Raw genomic sequence first — 21,367 nt, 5'->3', positions numbered from 1 at the left:
TTAGAGAATTTGGAAATTTTTTATAATTTTGAAATTGTCTGAAATGCAGGAAAACTCATGTTACAGACAGAAAACTTGAAATCCCTTACAAACAAGAAACATCTAATTATGTGTCCCCACAATGTCTTATATAAAAGTTCACAAGTGCAGGTGTAATTCATAGAAAGGAGAACATTGAAATGATCCCAAATGTTTATTAACTGGTAAATGGATAAAAAAAAAATGGCTATACAATGAAACACTACTCAGCAATAGAAAGAAAGAAGCTATTAGTAGATGCAGCAACACGTTGAATTCCCAAATGCATTATCCTAAGTAAAACAAGCCAAAAAGACTATATTGTATGACCCAATTTACAGAAAATTCTAGAAAGGCAAAAATAAAGGATAAAAAGCAGGTCAGGAGTTGCCAGAGTCCAGGGTTTGGGAAAGAGGGACTGACTACAGCAAAGGGACATAAGGGGTGATGGAAACATCCTATCTCATGACTGTGTTATCATTATCACTATGCACTTTTTAAAGCTAATCAAATTGTGCCCTTAAATTTGGTGGATGTTATTGTAAGTATAGGTCAGTAAAGTTGATAAAGAACTTAAGCAAAAGGTTATAAGAGAAAAAGAGCCATTTGATTAAGTTATAATATGCGATCTCCTAGAACTTTGTGTTCCATTAGGGCACAGCTTTAGGAAAACATATGAGCAATAATACTTACAAGATCATGGTGAAGAAATGCTCCTGAAGAAACTAAATAATTTGAAATGAGTGACAAGCTCAAATAATTAAAATGCTTAAGGTGTTGTATATAATGAAGTGCCTTTCTATGCCTGAAGCTAAATTATTGTCTCACTGAATTTAGTAGTAGACATAATTAATAATAATAATAAATTAACTATGTGTGTTGATGAACTGCAACTGAATTTACAACCAAACACATTCTTTTAAGTGAAAAGTATCTCCTCGAATAAGAAAGGGCCAAATCCAGACCATTGATTTGGCCATATCTTGGAGGTTATGGAGTGCATAGATCACTTAAACCAGAAGTTAATAAACTATTGCCTATGGCTAGATGAGCCCCACAGCTTGATTTTGTATAGCCAATGTGCTGTGGACTGTACATTTGAAAGGAGTTGCAAAAGAGAACATGAAAGAATATGTAAAGGGACTCTATGTGGTCCTCACAGAGTAAAATATTTATTATTTGAACTTTGATAGAAAAAGTTTGCTTATCCACGACCTAATGACCCTGGAAACACTTCCCACTGAGTCTTCCCTGCCAGAGTAAGATAAAAAAACTCCCCTCATTCTAATACATCTAAGTGACAAGACACTAACCAGACTGATCTCAACCTTACTTGTGGGGTAAAAATCAGAAACAGAGTGGGAAAAACAAGAAATATTTCCAGGAAAAATTGCTAGAGTTTGTTGATTTATATTGTCAAAATTATTGGGAATTATTTTTGGAGTTCATGCCAATGCAGAAAATGCTTAACTATGGATGTAAATATTAAAAAATAATAATATATATATGTGGGTGCCTGAAATACAGTATGCAGCTGCATTTGGTGTATTAGAGTGGAAATAGTAAGAATTTGCATTTTGACAAGATCCTTAAATGGCATTTTAAGCCAGGAAAGCAAGTTGAAGTTATTGTAAATGAAGTGGATTCTCTGATCTTAACAGGAATGGGTAGGGGCTTGCAGAATCAAGGTGGTCGCATTTACATAACCTCCTTTTTTTTTTTTTTTAAGATTTTATCTATTTATTCGACAGAGATAGAGACAGCCAGTGAGAGAGTGAACACAAGCAGGGGGAGTGGGAGAGGAAGAAGCAGGCTCATAGCGGAGGAGCCTGATGTGGGGCTCCATCCCAGAACGCTGGGATCACGCCCTGAGCCGAAGGCAGACGCTAACCGCTGTGCCACCCAGACGCCCCATATTTACATAACTTTTAATTTCAACAGGACAGAGTCTTAAATTCCACCATAGTTCATGTTGGCTTGATTTCCCTTGTTATGTCTCTCGAACAGGTGTAGCAAGGGAAATAGCCCTACACAGTGTCAGAGAAGGATTCAAGGATTTGCTATTAACCCCATCAAATCACAAAAGCCACAGCATTAGTAGACTGAGGTATTCGTTATTAGTATAAGGTAAATTAGCTGAGTCAATGTGGACCCAAACGTTTAATTTACCTAGACTTCACTGCAACCACATCTACAAGCCCATATCTTCCCCTTGGCCACCACTTAGACTCTTGCTGTGTGCGGTGATGTTGCAGTCTGACATGGAAAGAGAGACTTAAAGAGATTTGCACAAACAATGGAAATAGTCATGATATCATTTGGGCAGTGAATTGCAGAATCAAGTCTCTGCATAGCATACTAGCATACCCAAGAAATCTGTCCAACTGTGCACTGGAAAATGGGTGGTTTGGAACTCAGAGCTAGAGGGGAGGGAAAAGAGCTGGAGGCAGTAGAGGCAGTGGAGCCAGAGAAGGCTGGCAGCAGGTTTGACAGCAGACCAGCAGGACCCTTCTGACAGAGGAGGTGAAGAGTGAAGGCAGTGAGTGCGGTTCTGCCCAGCTGTAGGTTGGGGGGCCCTTGCTCTCACAGAAACTGCAGAGATTGGAGAGATAGGAAGGAATAGGAGGTAGGGAGCCAAAAAATAAAAATGAAGGAAAAGTATTTCCTGCTGTCTGCCCTGGGATTCCAGCAGAACGACAACCCAGGGCCGTCTGGGAGCCCCAGATTGGAGGATCGTCCTAGTGGACACACCAAAAACCCCAAGTGCTAACCACTCACCTTTCCCAACTCCGCTGCCACGCCCGCTCCTTTTTTCTCCTCTGTCAGATTATTTTTATGTGAGGTTCCCTACCTAGCCAGGGAATCCGCTCAGCTAGCAGCAACCAAAAACTTGTGCTATAGCGCCACCTTCCGAAAAACAAAAGGAAGGTTCTTAATCACCAAGCTCTTGAATTGTTAGTACAAAAGGAAACAAAATTGCTCAACTAGAAAAGGTGCCTGCTACTTCAAATGCAGCAGGCAGAGGAATTGTTCACCAGACACTATTAAAAATCATGGTAATGAGGGGTGCCTGGGTGGCTCAGGCCATTAATTGTTGGGCTCTTGATTTCAACTCAGGTCACCCGATCTCAGGATCATGAGATTGAGTGCCTTCCCCTGTCCCTCCTTTCGGCTTCTTGCTCAGCTGAGTCCGCTTGAGGATTCGCTCCCTCTTCTTCTGCCCCTCCTCCTGCTCACAGTCTATGTCTCTCTCTCTAAAATACATACATACATACATAAATAGTTTTAAAAAATCATGATAATGAAGTATCAAAAAAAATCACAATTTTCCAGCAACTGAACCCAGAGACATGGAATATTGCAATCTAAATGGAAAAGAATTCAAAATAGCTATTATCAAGAAATTCAGCAGGGGCGCCTGGGTGGCACAGCGGTTAAGTGTCTGCTTTTGACTCAGGGCGTGATCCCGGCGTTATGGGATCGAGCCCCACATCAGGCTCCTCTGCTATGAGCCTGCTTCTTCCTCTCCCACTCCCCCTGCTTGTGTTCCCTCTCTCGCTGGCTGTCTCTATCTCTGTCAAATAAATAAATAAAATCTTAAAAAAAAAAAAAGAAATTCAGCAGCTACAAGCAAACTCAGAATGGCAATACAATGTTCTCAGGAATAAAAATAATGAACAGAAGGTGTACCTTACTAAAAATACTGAGATTCTTAAAAAAAAAAAAAGAAATTCAGCAGCTACAAGCAAACTCAGAATGGCAATACAATGTTCTCAGGAATAAAAATAATGAACAGAAGGTGTACCTTACTAAAAATACTGAGATTCTTAAAAAAGAACCAAATAAATTCTAGAGCTGAAGAAGCCAATAAATGAGATGACAAATGCATTAAAACGCATTGAAAATAGAGCAGATCAGATGGAAGAGAAGATAAATTATTCAAAGATGGGAATATAGAAATGATTCAAGTGGAAGAGTAGAGGGAACTAGGATTTTGAAAAGTGTAGAAGCCCTACAGGAAATATCAGACTCCCTTGGAAGAGCCATCATAAGATTAATTGGTATTCCAGGAGAAGAGAGAGAGAGAAGGGGGCAGTGAGTTTATTTAAAGAAATAATACTGAAAACTTCCCAAACCCAGGGCAGGAAGTGGATATACAAGTCTATGAAGTTTTAGAACACCTTATTGTTTCAACACAAAAAGATCCCTGAGACACATTATATTAGAACTGTCGAAAGTCAATGATAAAGAAAGAATTTTAATAACACCAGAAAAAAAATGATGGTAACATACAGGGAACTCCTAGTTTCAGTGGAAACTCCAGCCAGGAGAGAGTGGAATGACATAGTTATCCTTCAGATATGAAGGAGAAATTTTGTTCAATAAACAAAAGCCGAGGGAGTTCACTATCACCAGACCTGCCTTATAAGAGATGTTGAAAGGAGCTCTTCAAGCTAAAACAAAAGGATGGAAGTACAAAAAACTATGATTGAGGTGATAAGTAGTCAGAATTAGAAAACTGTAATTGATTTTTAGAATAGTATATTAAACTCCTAATTATAGCATAAAGGTTAAGGGAAAAGAGCATTAAAAATAATATAGCTGGGGCGCCTGGGTGGCACAGCGGTTGAGCGTCTGCCTTCTGCTCAGGGCGTGATCCCGGCGTTATGGGATTGAGCCCCACATCAGGCTCCTCCGCTATGAGCCTCCTTCTTCCTCTCCCACTCCCCCTGCTTGTGTTCCCGATCTTGCTGGCTGTCTCTATCTCTGTTGAATAAATGAATAAAATCTTTAAAAAAAATAAAAATAAAAAATAAATAAATAAATATAGCTACTCCAACTTGATAACAAAATCATAGCATAAAAATGTAACTTGTGACATCAAAAATATAAAAGGAGAGGAGTAAAAGGATGGAAACTTCATAGGCGAATGAAGATAAATTGCTATCAGCAGGAAAAAAATATGTTTTTTGTAAACCTCATGGTAACCACAAAGCAAAAATCTGGAGCAGAGACACAAAACATAAAAAGAGGAAACTGAGAAAGTCACCATGGAAAGCCACCAGCTTACAAAGACAGAAATAGAAGGAAAAAGAAGAGAGACAATGGAGAGACAAAATAACCATAAGGCAAAACATAACTGTCCTCACATATCAATATTCATCCTAAGTGTAAATGTATTGAACTCAACATTCTAAAGGCACAGAGTAGCTGGATATATAAAAAAGCAAGACCCACCTACATGCTGCCTACAGGAAACTCATTCAGCTCTAAAGATGTACGTAGGCCCAAAGTGGAAAGATGGAAGATGATATTTCAAGTAAATAGAAACCAAAAGATGATGGGTATAGCCATACCTATATTAGACAAAATAGACTCTAAGCCAAAAAAGTTAATGAGAGACAAAAAAGGTTATTATATAACAAAAGTAATCTGTATACCAAGAAGATATAACAATTGTAAATATATGCACTTCCAACACCTGAACACCAAAATATATTAATCAAATAATAACAGATATTAAGGGAGAAAAAAAACCCAACACAATTGTTATAAAGGATTTCAATACCTTCTTATTATCAATGGATAAATTGTCCAGGCAGAAAATCAACAAGGAAACATTGGAATTGCACAAAATTTTAGAACAAATGGATTTAATAGACATGTACAGAACATTCCACCCAATAGAATCAAGTGCACATGGAACATTCTCCAAGACAGATCATATATGATAGTTCACAAAACCAGTCTTAGCATATTTAAGATAAAAATCACTCCAACTATCTTCTCTGACCACAAAAATATGAAACTGGAAATCATTAACAAGAAGAAAGTGAGATCTACAAATATGTGAAAACTAAACAACACATTTCTAAACAACCATTGGGTCAAAGGACAAATCAAAAGGATTTTTTTTTTAAATCTCAAAACAAATGGAAATAGAAATATATCAAAATATGGATTTCAGCAAAAACAGTTCTCAAAGAAATGTTTATAGCAAAAAAATACACATATTAAGAAATTCCAAAGATCTCAAATAAACAACCTAACTTACAACTCAAGGAACCAGAAAAAGAACAAATTAAGCCCCAAGTTAGTAGAAGGAATAATAAAGAAATGAATTAGATACTAGAAAAACAGTAGAAAGGATCAATGAAACTAAAAGGTGTTTCTTCAAAATTATAAACAAAATTGGAAAATTTTTAGCTAAGCTAAGAAAAATAAAAGATGGGAGACTCAAAATTAAAAAGAGAAAACATTACAACTGATACTACAGAAATATATAGACTCGTGAGACCACTATGAACAATTATACGCCAACATATTACATGACCTAGGAGAAATGGATACCTTTCTAGAAACACACAACCTATCAAGACTGAATCAGGAAGAAATAGAAAATCTGAACCGACGAATTATAAGTAAAAAGATTGAATCAGTAATCACAAAACTCCCAACACAGAAAACTCTAGGACCAGAAGGCTTCACTGCAGAATTCTACCAAACATTTAAAGAATTAACATCAATCCTCCTCAAAGTCTACCTAAGTATAATGGAGAAAGGAACACTTCCAAACTCATTTTAGAAAGCCAGCATTAAACATAATACTTGATACCATAAAACTCCTAGAAGAAAATGTAGGGAAGAAGCTTAACAATATTGATCTTGGCAGTGATTTTTTTGGACATGATGCCAAAAACAAACAATGAAAGCAAAAATCAACAGATGGGACTACATCAAACTCAAAAGCTTCTGCACAGCAGAAGAAACAATTAATAAAATGAAAAGACAACCTACAGAACGGGAGAAAATTTTTGCAAACCATATATTGGATAAAGGGTTAAACCATATATATATATAACCTCAGTCTACGTAATAACAACAACAACAAAAAAAAACCCCTCCAAATAATTCAATTTAAAATCAGTAGAAGATATAAATAGACACTTCTCCAAAAAGGACATTAAAATGGCTAACAGACATGAAAAGATGCCCAACATTGCTAATCATCAGGGAAATGAAAATCAAAACCACAATGAGATATCACTCACACCTGTTAGGATGGCTATCATTAAGAAAACGAGAGACATTAGGTGCTAGTGAGAATATAGTGAAGACAAAATCCAAAATCTTTATACATTGTTTGTGGGAATGTAAATTTGTCCAACCAGTAATGGAAAACAATAGAGGTTCCTTAAAAAATTAAAAACAGATTTACATAAGAACCAGCAATTCCACATCTGGATAAATACCCAAGGAAATGAAAACAGGATTTCAACGAAATATCTGCGCTCCCATGACTATCACACCATTATTCAAAGTAGCCAGGATACGGAAGCAACCCAAATGCCTAACAACAGATGAGTGAATAAGAAAGATGTGGCACATATACACAATGGAATAGTACTTACCCATGTGAAAGAAAGATATTTTCCCATCTGGGACAACATGGCTGGACCTTGAGTACATTAGGCTAAGCAAAATAAGTAGGAGAAAGACAAGTATTGTATCACTTATACGTAGAATCTAAAAAAGGTTAAACCTGTCAAAACAAAGAGTGAAATGGTAGTTACCAGGGGATGGGAGTGGGGGGATTATAGATGGAGTTTAAGGGTATGAACTTGTAATGAGTTGTAAATAAGACATAGAGATTTATTGCACAGTGCAACAAATACAGACAAAATATTTCACTATAATTATGTAAAGTGATAAATATCACTGCACTGGCAATCATATTACAATATATAAATGTATCAAAGTGACATGCTATATAGCTTAAACTTACATAATGTCACATGTCAAATTTATTCAATAAAAAATATCTTAAACTAGTTTCTGCCAAACATCAATTTTTAAGTATTCTTTATATGCCAGGTATTGAGTGTTCTTTTTCTACAATGTTTTTCTGTTATGTATATCCTATTCCTAAGTCTGTGCTTCAGATTATTTGTTTTTAATTCTGCAACTTTTATTTCCCAACAGTGTATTCCTTTAAAGGATATCAATAGTAAGCATAAATGAATAATGAAACTGTCTGCTTTTTTATGTTCAATTTCTCTGTCTCATCTGTGCCACATCAATACAGTAATGGGCATGCAGAAGGGCACTACCGTTGTCACAAGTGATTTTTAACCTTTTCAAATTATGCCAAAGATAAATTATTCACAGATCTGCATAGACTCATGCTGAACAAGTGTGGCATTCTTAGACAATGCAACATCTTATATGTTCTTTGCGACACTCTGCCACATAGATGCGGGAAATTAAACCCTTTACCCATCAAGCAAGGGTTATAGGCAGAAGTTGCAACAGCTTTTCAGATGGAGGAAGGACACTGATTTAAAATTTACTCTTACTGCTGTGATGGTGTTTGTCTTATTTTTTCCCCTACTTTATGTCAAAACTGCAGTACAATTTTATAAGTACCCTCAACTTCCAAATGGAAAATACTACTCCTTTATGGTAAAAAACAAACAAAAGACAAAGAAAATGCTTTTGTTTTATATTCTGTTGATGTCAGGTATGTTTTATTTGTTTTTAGATTTCATTGAAAAGTTTCAAAAACTTTCAGTCTTCCAAAAATTTGAAATATCTGTAACTCAAAGCAAACTCAAACAGATCCTCACTTAATAAATCCTCAATTTAGTTCCACATTCTAAGCAAATTCTAGTATCACACAAATCCTCAGGCTAATAGTTGCTCCCTCATGTCAAAGTGACTCTGACTAGGATCAGAAAAGAAAATCGATGGTCTCTTTTCTTTTCACCGTATTTTATCTCCACAATCCTATGCCATTTTCCTTTTAGAACACTGTGGAAATGTGGACTCTGAGCACTTCCAAGTACATCTATGACTACAGTTTTTTATTCTAAGACATTGGCTATATTCCTTTACAAGACCAGATGAATCAGGAGCTTGGGATCTATGCTAATCACATTATAACATAGAAACACTCAGAAAGCTCAGTCCCTTTACACCTGATCAACTTCTAAGCCGGTCCCCGAGCCTTGTGCTAGGAGAGGAGAAAAATAGGTTATAGTAAAGTTTTGTGAAGTGTGTTTAATCAACACACTCCCTGACTGGAGTATGAAAAATCATGGACTGTCACTGCCCATTCAGCCCAGGAGAGTTTTTTGAGATCATAGGAAGAAGGGGAAAGAGGCTGTTTCATCTCTCCAAACAAGAGATACATTGATCATTCATTTTGGGCTCTTAGGGAAAGCTGGCAAGAGAAAGAGCAAAAGCAAACAAAACAAAACAACCCTATAAATAATGAAAAGAACTAACTTAAAACCTTTAATTCCATGCGAAAGTGAAACATGCAAATGCTATGCTGTTACCTACTATTGTTTTGGCTAAATGGTGGGCATTTAGATTTGAGAAAGTGCTTAGCTTAATCAAGGGCAGGAAGAAACTAATGCGCCCTTACAATTCTGTAAAAATGTCAGGCTCAACAAGTGGCCAATTTTCAGAGGTGACTAATAGAACACCTTTCGTTGTGGATGAACTGTTATTAATGGCAATAGTAAGGAAAACCAAACATCAAACAAGAAGCTTGGCTTGGCCTGGATTTAAAATTAGGACGGCATGATTTTAATTCTGTTTTTCTTTAAATCCTGGTTTGAATAGCTTAATAGCAATACAGAGTACTTTTTAGAAACTAAAAACAATGTACTGTAGCTGGTCTATAATCTGTGTTCTATATTGATGGAGATGAATAGATCTATCACTGCTCGCTTGTGTACATTCACACACACACGGGGACTGAAGCCAAATGCTCATCACTAAGCTGAAGGAGTAAATAAAAGACCAGAAGTTACGTGTGTGTGCAATATGAAATATACTAGCTAACTTTGATTCATTTGTTATAGTGTCTTCCTTTTGGGTAAGATAAGGAATATTACAATTCCTTGGAGATAAATTCATTCGAATCATCACTAATATAGAAGAAACCAGGATCAAAGTTCAAAGTGGCACTGTATTTAGAAATTTTGTACTTTTAATTAAGGGAAAATAAAACATTATTGCTAGATGACTTCAGGTCCATGAGCCTCCATGACAGAAATAATTTAAAAATCACTAAGTTAACCTTTGAAAGATTAACAATTTCACCAATATATTTTTTCCTAAGGCAAATAATATAACATTTAAAAGTTTAATCACTAAGTGGACAGTAATGTAATGATACCTGAGTTGGTGACACATAACACACTGCATTTTATATCTACCTGGAACAGCAGGCTAAAGGAGGATGGAGTAGTATAATTGTTGCATCATGGAAGTGTGAATGCCGTCTCATGAACAGGGTGGAAACTGCTCCTCCCGTGCTCTTACTGTACTTATCCTATTTCGCTTACTTTCTGTAAGCTACTGTAGTCACTGAAGTATTGTTCCTTGCTGGCGTGTTGTAGTGTTTTTTGTCCACCTGCTGCATCTTGACTGCTATCTCAGGATGCTGGGAGTGCAATGATCTTTTTGTGCAGGAGTATTCTAATTCAAGTCTATCATCTAGCTGAGATTCTGCTCCAGAAAGAGAAGGAAAATGCTCAGTCCTCTCCCCCACAAAGAGTAAGTGAAAATAATTATGAAAATGCATTTGCCAATTGCCTTTGACTGACACATTATATTCTGACAGTGTTATATACGTAAGACTTTCCCTTACTTCAATAAATTTTTGGCCTAATTCTTTGCTGCCATTTTTTTGATATTCAGAGAAAATAAACTTGTAAGAGGGAGAAATAAAAGAAGATAAATGTTCTTTCCTGTCTCCATCATAGCTAATGCTACATCTCTTTATTTTTTAAAAACTTTTTGGGGTGCCTGGTGGCTCAGTTGGTTAAGCATCGGCCTTTGGCTCAGGTCATGATCCTGGGGTCATGGAATCAAGTCCTGCATCAGGCTCCCTTCATGGCGGGGAGACTGCTTCTCCCTCTCCCGCTGCTGGCCCCCTACTTGTGTTCTCGCTCTCTCTCTCTGTCAAATAAATAAATAAATAAAATCTTTAAAAAAATAAAAAATTTTAGCATGTGTTAAATAATTAATTGAATTTTTTATTTAAGTGTAATCGACACATGATGTTACATTAGTTCCAGCATCTCTTTAAATATATCGATTTGTTTTCTTCAGGATGTCAGCTTAATTTTGCTTATTTACTTCATCCCTTTTCCAAAGGACCAAGTAATTATTTTATTGTATGGTAATACTATCTTAAGATATTACAACAAGATTATAACATCAGAAATCCTATATTTAATCCTACATCTTAACCCTGGATATCTTTAAAAGTTTAACTAGAACAGGTCACTTATATTTCTAGGCTTTCATTTCTTAAATGAATTAGGAAGAAGCATGAATAAATGCCTTTTAGAAAGTTCTTAATTCTGACATATCTGTGATCCCATTTATGGATTATTCCTTTGCCAGCTGCTTTGCATAGGTAGGGCCATATTGAAAGCAAAAAATATTTCTTTATATCAGTAATTAAAGGCATCATAAATATATTCTAAGACATATAAATAGTTGTTTTTTTCTATGCCACTGATTTTGGGTTCATGACTGCCCTTCGGATCTAATGAGCTTAAACGATGATGTTAGCGTTCTAGATGTTGTGAGTGGTAATACGTGACAATAACAAGAAGGTTTTTCTTACTCCACAGTATTTCCTATGATCTTAAAATGACAAGTAAAAGTAAACCTTCGTATAATCATTTTTTTTCTGTTTGTAAATGTTCTGGGATAATGTTTTATATATGATAAAAGTATAAATATTTATGCACGATGTCAGGTATGGGTAGATGAAGTCCATTTGCATTATCCTTGGTCTACTTTTAAAGCCAAATATGTTTATCTTTACCTATTCCAGATTTGTTCTCTGACACCATATTCTCTTTTCTCTTGGCCATCTCTTTAATTCACTCCCTCTGTATTCTCGCCACTAGCTCACTATATAGGAAACACATACAAATGATTGAAGTAATGTTGAACTGTTTCACTGAATCTAAAAGACTTGGGCTCTGTGGCAGCAGCTGAGCTGGTTTGAATCTCCAATCTAAAATACGACCTTGAAAAACTTCAATTAGTAAACCTCTCATTTGCTCATCTCTCAAATGGGTAAAATTGCCTGCTTCATAGTGCTGTTATAATAATACAATGATATATTATTTGAGGTAGGTGCAAGAAAAGATACCTAAAAATTCATTTAATTTTATAAAATAGGTTTGTAAATTTCACATATTAGTAATAATTTAGTATGGTATACTTTTGAATATATTTTGAATATATTTGAATAGTCAGAACACTGATCTAATGGAATAAAGTACCATATTCAGTCCAAAATTTCTAGCAAGCACTACTTGATTATTCCCTTTTCTTAATTCCTCCTGCTAGTAACTTTTATCAGGTTGTCACTATCCCATACCAAGATCATTTTATTATTTTTTTAAAGATTTTGTTTACTTATTTATTAGAGAGAGAGATGGAAAGAGAGAGAGTGAGAAACAGCATGAGAGGGGAGAAGGTCAGAGGGAGAAGTAGGCTCCCCGCTGAGCCCAGAGCCCAACATGGGGCTCCATCCCAGGACCCTAGGATCATGAGCTGAGCCAAAGGCAGTCACTTAACCAACTGAGCCACCCAGACACCCTTATCCCCTACTATGACCATTTTAATAGGCCCTTTGAAGGTATCTTTTAATCTTCTCTGGTTTATGTTCTCTTTTACATTATTCTATTAGATGATGGGTCTAGTCATACCTTTCTCAATTTTTGCTCTTTGTAACATGGTTGCTACTGATTGAAGGTTAAAGAGTGAATCTCTTTTGCAGAGTCTGAAACGTCTCTGAAAACCCATCCTAATCCCATTTCTTGTTACAGTCTTGACTCATGTTTCCTACAATCTAGTTGTATTAAATTTCTCCTATTTTCTCAAATATGAGATTATGTTACAAGTATCTGGGCTTTATCTTTCATGTTCTTTCTTATCTCTCTAATAAAATACAACCCATCTTTATAGTCTTGAAGGAGCTAGCTCAAATATTATTTCCCAGTTTCTCAGGATGGATTTGTTATGACTTCCTTTATTACTTCTAAGGCATTTTTTTTATAACACAGTGTAATTGCCATTGTGTCTGTTTTTCTCAGTATGGGCTACAACTCTTAACTCTGATATTTCAGCATAATAAGAATGTGTAGAAAGGCAGAAGAGAGAAAGAACTATATGTTTGTTGTAAAGAGAAATTAAATTATAAGCATCAGTTTTTAGGTTAGAATAATATTAACTAGAATATTATGATTTTATATAATCCCAAAATGTATTTATTGAGCACAGTAATACGTGTGAACTAAACTTCTTTTTGAACATTATTATAATATATCCTTTATTAATCTGACACTCAATAATATTATAGACTAATTAATTCTCTCTTCCCTTCTCTTTCTTTCTCTACTATTTTCTCCATTCCATTCCATTCCTTTCCATTCGCTTTCCATTCCATGCCACTTGATTTCCATTCATACTGCAAGGGTCCTTGTCAAAGTTTCCCCCTGTGGATAGGAAATTTGAGTTGAAAGAAGCCTTAAGGGGTAGGAAGATGCTGAAGATGAGCTTATCTCCTTCAAATTTATGTTTACCTTGGTCTGATAAACACATATTAATGAGATACAGTCACGTAATTGCAGGGTTCTAAGATCATAGAGGGATATATACAAGTCTTTGTGCAGAAAAATGTAAATACATTTCTGTTGATCAGGAAGTGAAGATGTGTATAAATTGAAGTGATACCACTTTAAAAGGAAAAATATATCATTTCAGTCGCACGTGGAAAGAACATCGTCATTATTAGTAAGAATTAGAGAGTAAATAGAGGGAGGTAAGCTTGAGAATACATATGTATATGGTGATTTGATTTTAATTACAAGTCATGTTCAGATTCCCTTTAAGTATGATGCAAGTTAACATTTCCTTCTCTGTGGCATTTGTGTTAATTGACTTGAGAGTGAATGGTAGCAATCCTGGAGAATGCACGTCTCTGTGTAAGGTTGACATTTAATTCAACTATCAAGCATGACTGCAAAGAGGATTGCATTTTATGTCCAGATTGTGGAATTAGTTATCATTATTTAAGTATTACAGTTTATATAATGACACTAAAACATGTTTTATCTTTCAATCTATTTTTTTTCCTTTAGAATACAAAACTGTTATTAATTTTGGTGTCTAAATGTGGAGTCTCTCTTGATTGGATGGGGACCCCCAAATGGGACAATGATCAGATGGAAGCCAGTGGCCCGGGGCAGTGAAAAGAATTCACCTGAGACAGAACAAAGAAGATAGAAGTTTATTGAATACACTGCAAGGGAGTGGCGGGCAGGACAGCAAAGGAGAAGCTGTCTGCAACATAGTGGGTGGGGGCTGTTTTTAAAAGGGGAAAGCTGAGGAGCTGTGGCAACATATGGAATGTTCCCTTTTTGGTAACTGTGCCGGGTTGTAAGTAGCTCATTGGCCAGTTAGGGCCCATGGATATCTTGAGCTGAGTCCCCTGATTCAGCCAGGTGGCCACTGTGGGGCCTTTCTACATTCCATCGTTCAAGCCTGGTTGCCTAAAAGTGGTTTCTACATTAATGATTAAAAAAAAAATAGCACTGGTTCTTGCAGCCACACAAACCTTATACTTTTGATTATCATTTCTCTGAACTTTACCAACCTTACTGTCTCTAGCAAGAAACTCAATAACTCCTTTTCAGCAGGACCACCTTTTAAAAGAATAATGTCTTGATGGTTCTTTTTTCTACAATTCCATAATATGTCTTTTGACACCTCCTTGCTTCTATGTCCTCATGCCTCGATTGTTGTGCAATAGATGAAGACATTCATGCAAAATTTATGTGAAGTATAATCCTAAAAAAATAGAAAATATTATTTCCTATCTGGATGCTAGATAGCTATGTTATATCCAAAGGGAAAGAAAAAAAAATAGAAATTGAATGATCAAAAAAAAAATGGTGTATTGGTAAGTCCTTTCTTAGCCTACTTTTGTGGTTCCGCGGTAGGCTCATCCTGGTTGAATGGCTCAATATTCATTAAGCAACACCAACTACACTTCCTGCTCGACAAATGATTAGTGACACTCCTACCACTTCAATATGCTACCTTGCAATACTTCAGTCTTTGTTAGTTTCATAAAATATAAACGTAAGTTCAATACAACCCAACCTGTGTTAAAAATTGGCTGTGAAATGAATAGTCATAGAGGATTTCCAGAAGGAATTGTGTTATTATCCAATAAGACTAAATAATTTTCCTACTAAGACCCAGACTATGGGAGAGATGTGTAAAGAGATCAAAATTTTAGACCCTCATAAGATTGATATTTGGCTTTTTGCATCAGCTAGCTTTGAATATTATATAAGAAATAACTTCGCCTGTTCATGGAAGAATATTAAATACACATATATAAAGATCAATCTTATACTCTACTGTTTACAGTCACTTAGCCCTATCCTTGTAGAACATAGATTTAGGGTAGTTTCCTTTTTATAATGTCCTCTTTACCATCTTCATACAAGTTTGAAGAACTGAAGAAAAATTATTTCACTAAAATGAATTAAATCAAGTATGCATGACTTTTCCTGTTTTTGAAACTAACACTTTTGATTCTTTTAAAAGTAGTCTTATGGATTGCTATAGTTCCTTCCTTCCTCACCCCCTGCTTAGGCTAAATGGCTATCACCAATTAATCATTAGGCTATCACCAATTAATCATTTATGTAGCACTGCTTACAACAAGTTGTTTTTTGGAGAAAAAAAGTTAGAAAAGGACACAGCTTTTTTTTTCTTTTGCTCTTAATTCTAAGCTTATTTCAGCCAAGGCCACTGAGGTCCTTCAGCAACTGCCCTTGGGTGAGGAATTAAACTCTTTTAAAGTTCAGGTAATCACTGTTTTTTTTACAGGAGAGATACTCAAATGAAGAATGGAATCTGAATCCAGAAGCAAAACTTGCCAAAGAAAATTCTCTCTCTCCTCACACACATACAAAGCCAATTAAGGTTCTCTGGACTTTGGGGGAAAGCAACCATAATGACCTTGCAGTTACTGAGCTAGGTCTTTTTGACACCCAAAGGCTGAGACAAAGTTGAGCATTTATTTGATAGTGTCAGCCACCCTGAGCCAGTGAAAATGGGATCAAACACAAAATAATAGTCTTCCCAAGTTTCTAGAAGAGGGTTGATAGCTGCATTTGAATCACAGACAGACGGGACAAAACATGTTTGCTTTTTATCATTTTGACATCCCAGATACAAAGGATATTTTCAAACACCCAACAAGAGTTTTAATTATCAGAACAGCTTTTTTTTTTTTTTTGAAACTAGCTCTTAATCTGAGGGGCTCCAGCTGACTTTCAAGAGAATCATAAAATAGAAGTGCTGGAGGAATAGAATTATTAAAAGATTAGAGAATCTAATGGAACACAAAATTAAATTATTGTTTGGTTCTTAACAAAATGACTTTGAAATATAAAAATATATTAATTAGAGTTGGTTTCTGGTTCTGCATTTAAATAGCTTGGAAGTTGTCATTCTACCCTGAGTAAAAAGCTGAACAAACTGAAAAAATCAACTATTGTTCCTGGATCTGTAAGAGAAGGGACGACATAGGGCAAATCACTGTGTTCAGGATTGGAGAGACAGACAGGCAAACACAAGGAATAAGAACGTACCAGAGGAGCAGAGACTCAGCACCAGGAACTTCTGTGGGAACCAGTGGTGAGTAGGAAATCCTGAACCGGAATTGACAAATTGCTGGAGGCTCAGTGTGGACAGTTCTAAGAGTTAAAAACTTCAGGAGAACCCAATTATGGGATAGGAGGACCTCCACTTTGCTGTGAGATTTGCCTCTAGGATTTTAACCACGTTCCCACAGTAAATATCAGAAAAATATCTTCTCCTGTTTCTAGGAAGAGAAAGGGAAAAAGAACCATTTTGAAATACCCCAGAGCACTCTATTTTCCTTAACAAGGCCTGCCTTCAGGAGAAACTATTTAACCAGAACTTAACCTGCTGGGATTTTATCACAGAATAACTGATCTAGAGGAAGGAAAATGCCCAACTGCTGCACACTTGAGCCATCCCATCCCAGTCAAGGGGAAGGGGGAAAAAAAACCCCAAAACTGAGAAATTATGAAGTTCATCATCCAGAGAAATAAAAATGCGTTTATAAAAACACCGAGACCTGATCTTAGGACCAGAGAATGCTTTCCCTCACCTCACACTTTACCACCACATTATCAAGGACCTATTTGCAATAATCCCCTTTAGACAATACATCATGTTTAGCTATCAAGAAAAAAATTACAAGGCATACCAGAAGGAAAACACACACACACACACACACACACACACACAATTTAAAGAGACAGAGCAAGCTTCAGAACCAGACATAACAGAAATTAGAATTATCAAAGGTTATTAGGGATAAAGAAAGTCATTACATAATAATAAAGGGGTCAATTCTCCCAGGAGACATAACAATTCTTAATGTGTATGCATTTTACAGAGCCTCAAACTCTAGGAGGCAAAAACTGATAGAAATGCAAGAAAAAAAATAGATAAATCCATGATCATAGTTGGAGACTTCAAATCCCCTCTCTTAGAAATAGACAGATCAAGCAGACAGAAAATTAGTGAAGACAAGAGTTGAATTCAACAACACCATCAATCAACTAGATATAATTGACATCTGTAGTCTACTTCAGAACAGCAGAATTCACATTCTTCTCAAGCTCATTGTAAAGCATTCTTTAAGATAGACCACATTCTGGCCCATAAAACACACCTTAACAATTTTAAAAGACAAGAAATCATACAATGTCTGCTTTCAGACCACAAGGGGATTAAACAAGAAATCAATAAGAAAAAGAAAACTAGAAAATCTCAAAATACATGGAACTGAAGCAATACACTTCTAAATCCATATGGGTAAGAGAATAAATCTCAAGAGAAATTTAAAAAGTATTTTGAACTAAATGGAAATGAAAACATAATTTAATCAAAATTGTAGAATGCATCGAAAGCAGTGCTTAAAAGGAAATTTATGGCATTGAAAACATACATTAGAGAAGGAAAAATCTAAACTCAATACTTTAAATTCCATCTTAGGAAATGGGAAAAAGGAGAGCAAATTAAATCCAAAGTAAGCAGAAAAACAAATAATAAGAATTAGAGTGGACATCAATAAAATTGAAAACAAAATCAGTAGGGAAAATCAATATCACAAAAAGCTTGTTCTGTGAAAAGATCAATAAAATTGATAAATCTCTAGCCAGACTAAGTAAGAAAATAAGAGAGAGGAACACAAATCATTTATATCAGAAATGAAAGTGGGGACATCACTACAAACCTCATGGAAATTAAATTGATAATGAAGGAATACTATGTACAACTCTATGTCCACAAATTTAATAACCCAAATGAAATGGACCAATTCCTTGAAAGACATAATCTGCTAAAACTCACACAAAAAGACACAAGTAATCTGAATAGGCCTGTATCTATCACAGACATTGAATCAATGATAACTTTCCAAGGGCTCCTGGGAGGCTCAGTTGGTTAAGTGCCTGACCCTTGATTTTGGCTCCAATCATGATCTCAGGGTTATGAGATTAAGCCCCGTGTCATCAGGCTCTGAGATGGGTGAAGAACCTGCTTAAGATTCTCCCTCTGCCCCTCCCCCACTTGTGTGCACTTTCTCTCAAAAAAATTAATAAATAATAACTTTCCAAAACAGAAAGTACCAAACTAAGATGGATTTATCGTGCATTCTACAAAATTTAAGGAAGAAGTTATACCAATACTCTACAACCTCTTTTGAAGATAAAAGCAGAAGGAATACTTCCTAACTCATCTATGAGGCCAGCATTACCTTAATACCAAAGCCAAAGAAGTTACAAGAAAAAAACTATAGACCAGCATCTCTTACGAACATAGATATAGAACTGCTCACAAAATATTAGTAAATGAAATCCAACAATGTATAAAAAGAATTATGCACCACGACCAAGGGGGATTTATCTTAGGTATGTAAGCCTAGTTCGACATTCAGAAATAAATTAATGTAGTCCATCACATCGGCAAGATAAAGAAGAAGAATCACATAATCATATCAATAGATACAGACGCAAAAAGAATTTGACAAAACCCAACACTCATTTACGATGAAAACTCTTAGTACACTAAAGATAGAGGGAAACTTTCTCAATTTGATAAAGACTATCTATGAAAAAACTACAGCTAGCTTCATACTTAATTCTGGGAAACTTTCCAATTAAGATACGAAGTAAGCATGTCTTCTCTCCCTACTCCTTTTCTACATTATACTAAAAGTCTAGAAAATACTATAAAACATGGAAAGGGAAAAAAGGTATACAGATTGGAAAAGGAAGACATAAAACTGTCTTTGCTTACAGAGAACATGATCGTTTAAGTAGAAAACTTTTAAAAAATTGGCCAAAAAACCTCTACCTGGAACTAATAAGCAATTATAGCAAGTACGCAGGAATCAAGGTTAATATACAAGAGTCAATCACTTTCCTATATGCCAGAAATGAGCAAGTGGAATTTAAAATTAAAAACACAGTACTATTTAAATTAGCACCCTCAAAACGAAATACTTAGGTATAAATCTAACCAAACACATACAAGTTCTGTATGAGGAAAACTATGAAACTTCGATAAATGATGTGAAAAATAATTAAATATATGCAGAGATATCACATGTTCATAGTTAGGATGATTCAATGTTGTCGAGATATCGGTTCTTCTCAACTTGATCTATAGATCCGAGGCAATCTCAATCAAAATCCCAGAAAGTTATTTTATGTATACAGACAAGGTGATTCTAAAGTTAATATGGAGAGGGGCGCCTGGGTGGCTCAGTCGTTAATCGTCTGCCTTCGGCTCAGGGTGTGATCCCAGAGCCCTGGGATCGAACCCCACACCAGGCTCCTCCGCCAGGAGCCTGCTTCTTCCTCTCCTACTCCCCCTCCCTGTGTTCCCTCTCTCGCTGGCTGTCTCTCTCTGTCAAATAAATAAATAAAAGCTTTAAAAAAATTCAAAAGTTATTAAAAAAATAAATAAAGTTAATATGGAGAGTCAAAAAATTCAGAATAGCATAAACAATATTGAAGGAGAAGAACAAAGTTGGAGGACTGACACTATCTGGCTTTAAGGCTTATTATAAAGCAACAGTAAGCAAGACGATGTGGTATTGGTGAAAATATAGACAAATAGATCATAGAACAGAATTGAAAGCCCAGAAATAGACCCACATGAATAGAGTCAACTGATCTTTGATAAAGAAGCAAACACAAAACAATGCAGCAAATTCTTTTCAACAAATGACACTGAAAAAACTGAACATCTACATGTAAAGAAAAAAGAAGGAGAATCGAAATACAGGATTTACAGAATTGACTCAGAATGGGTCACAAACCTACATGTAAAACACCAAACAATGAAACCTTTGAAGACAGCACAGAAGAACTAGATGATATTGGGTACGGCAATTATATTTTAGATACAATATCATCAATGTGATTCATGAAAAAGATTATAAACTAGAATTCATTAAAATTGGAAATGTCTGCTCTCTGAGAAATAATTTCAAGTGAATGAGAAGACACTCCACAGACAGGGAGAAAATATCTGCAAAAAACACATCTAATGAAGTACTTTTTATCCAAAATATACAAAGAGCTCTTAAAAGTCCACAATAAGAAAACAAACAACCCAATTAAAAAATATGCCAAAAACCTTAATTGACACCTTACCAAAGAAGACACACACGTGGCAAAGAAGCAGAGAAGATGATCCACATCTTATGTCATCAGGGAAATACAATTAAAACAACAATTGTATGCCACTCCACACCTGTTAGAATGACCAATGTCCAGAACACTGACAGCATCAAATGCTAGGCTTGACATACTTTTTAAAAGAAATGATACATTTCTTTTTCATGTTTGCTTTGGCTATTTGGGGAGAGGATGTGGAAAAAAAGGAATTCTCTTGAGCTCTTAGTGGAAATGCAGCCCCTCTGGAAAACATTATGGAAGTTTCTCAGAAAGTTAAAAATAGAACTACCCTATAATTCAGCAATGGCACTACTAGGTATTTACCCAAAGAATACAAAAACACTAATTTGAAGGGATCCATGCACCCTAATATTTATAGCAGCATTATCAGCAATCACCAAATTATGGAGACAGCCCAACTGTCTATGCACTGATGAAGAGATAAAGATGTGAAGATTATATATATATATATATATATATGTATATATATATATATATATATATAA

The sequence above is a fragment of the Ailuropoda melanoleuca genome, chromosome 1 (assembly GCF_002007445.2).
Source record: "Ailuropoda melanoleuca isolate Jingjing chromosome 1, ASM200744v2, whole genome shotgun sequence".
NCBI classification, from domain to species: Eukaryota; Metazoa; Chordata; class Mammalia; order Carnivora; family Ursidae; genus Ailuropoda; species Ailuropoda melanoleuca.
Note: the sequence above shows the minus strand (reverse complement) of the source record.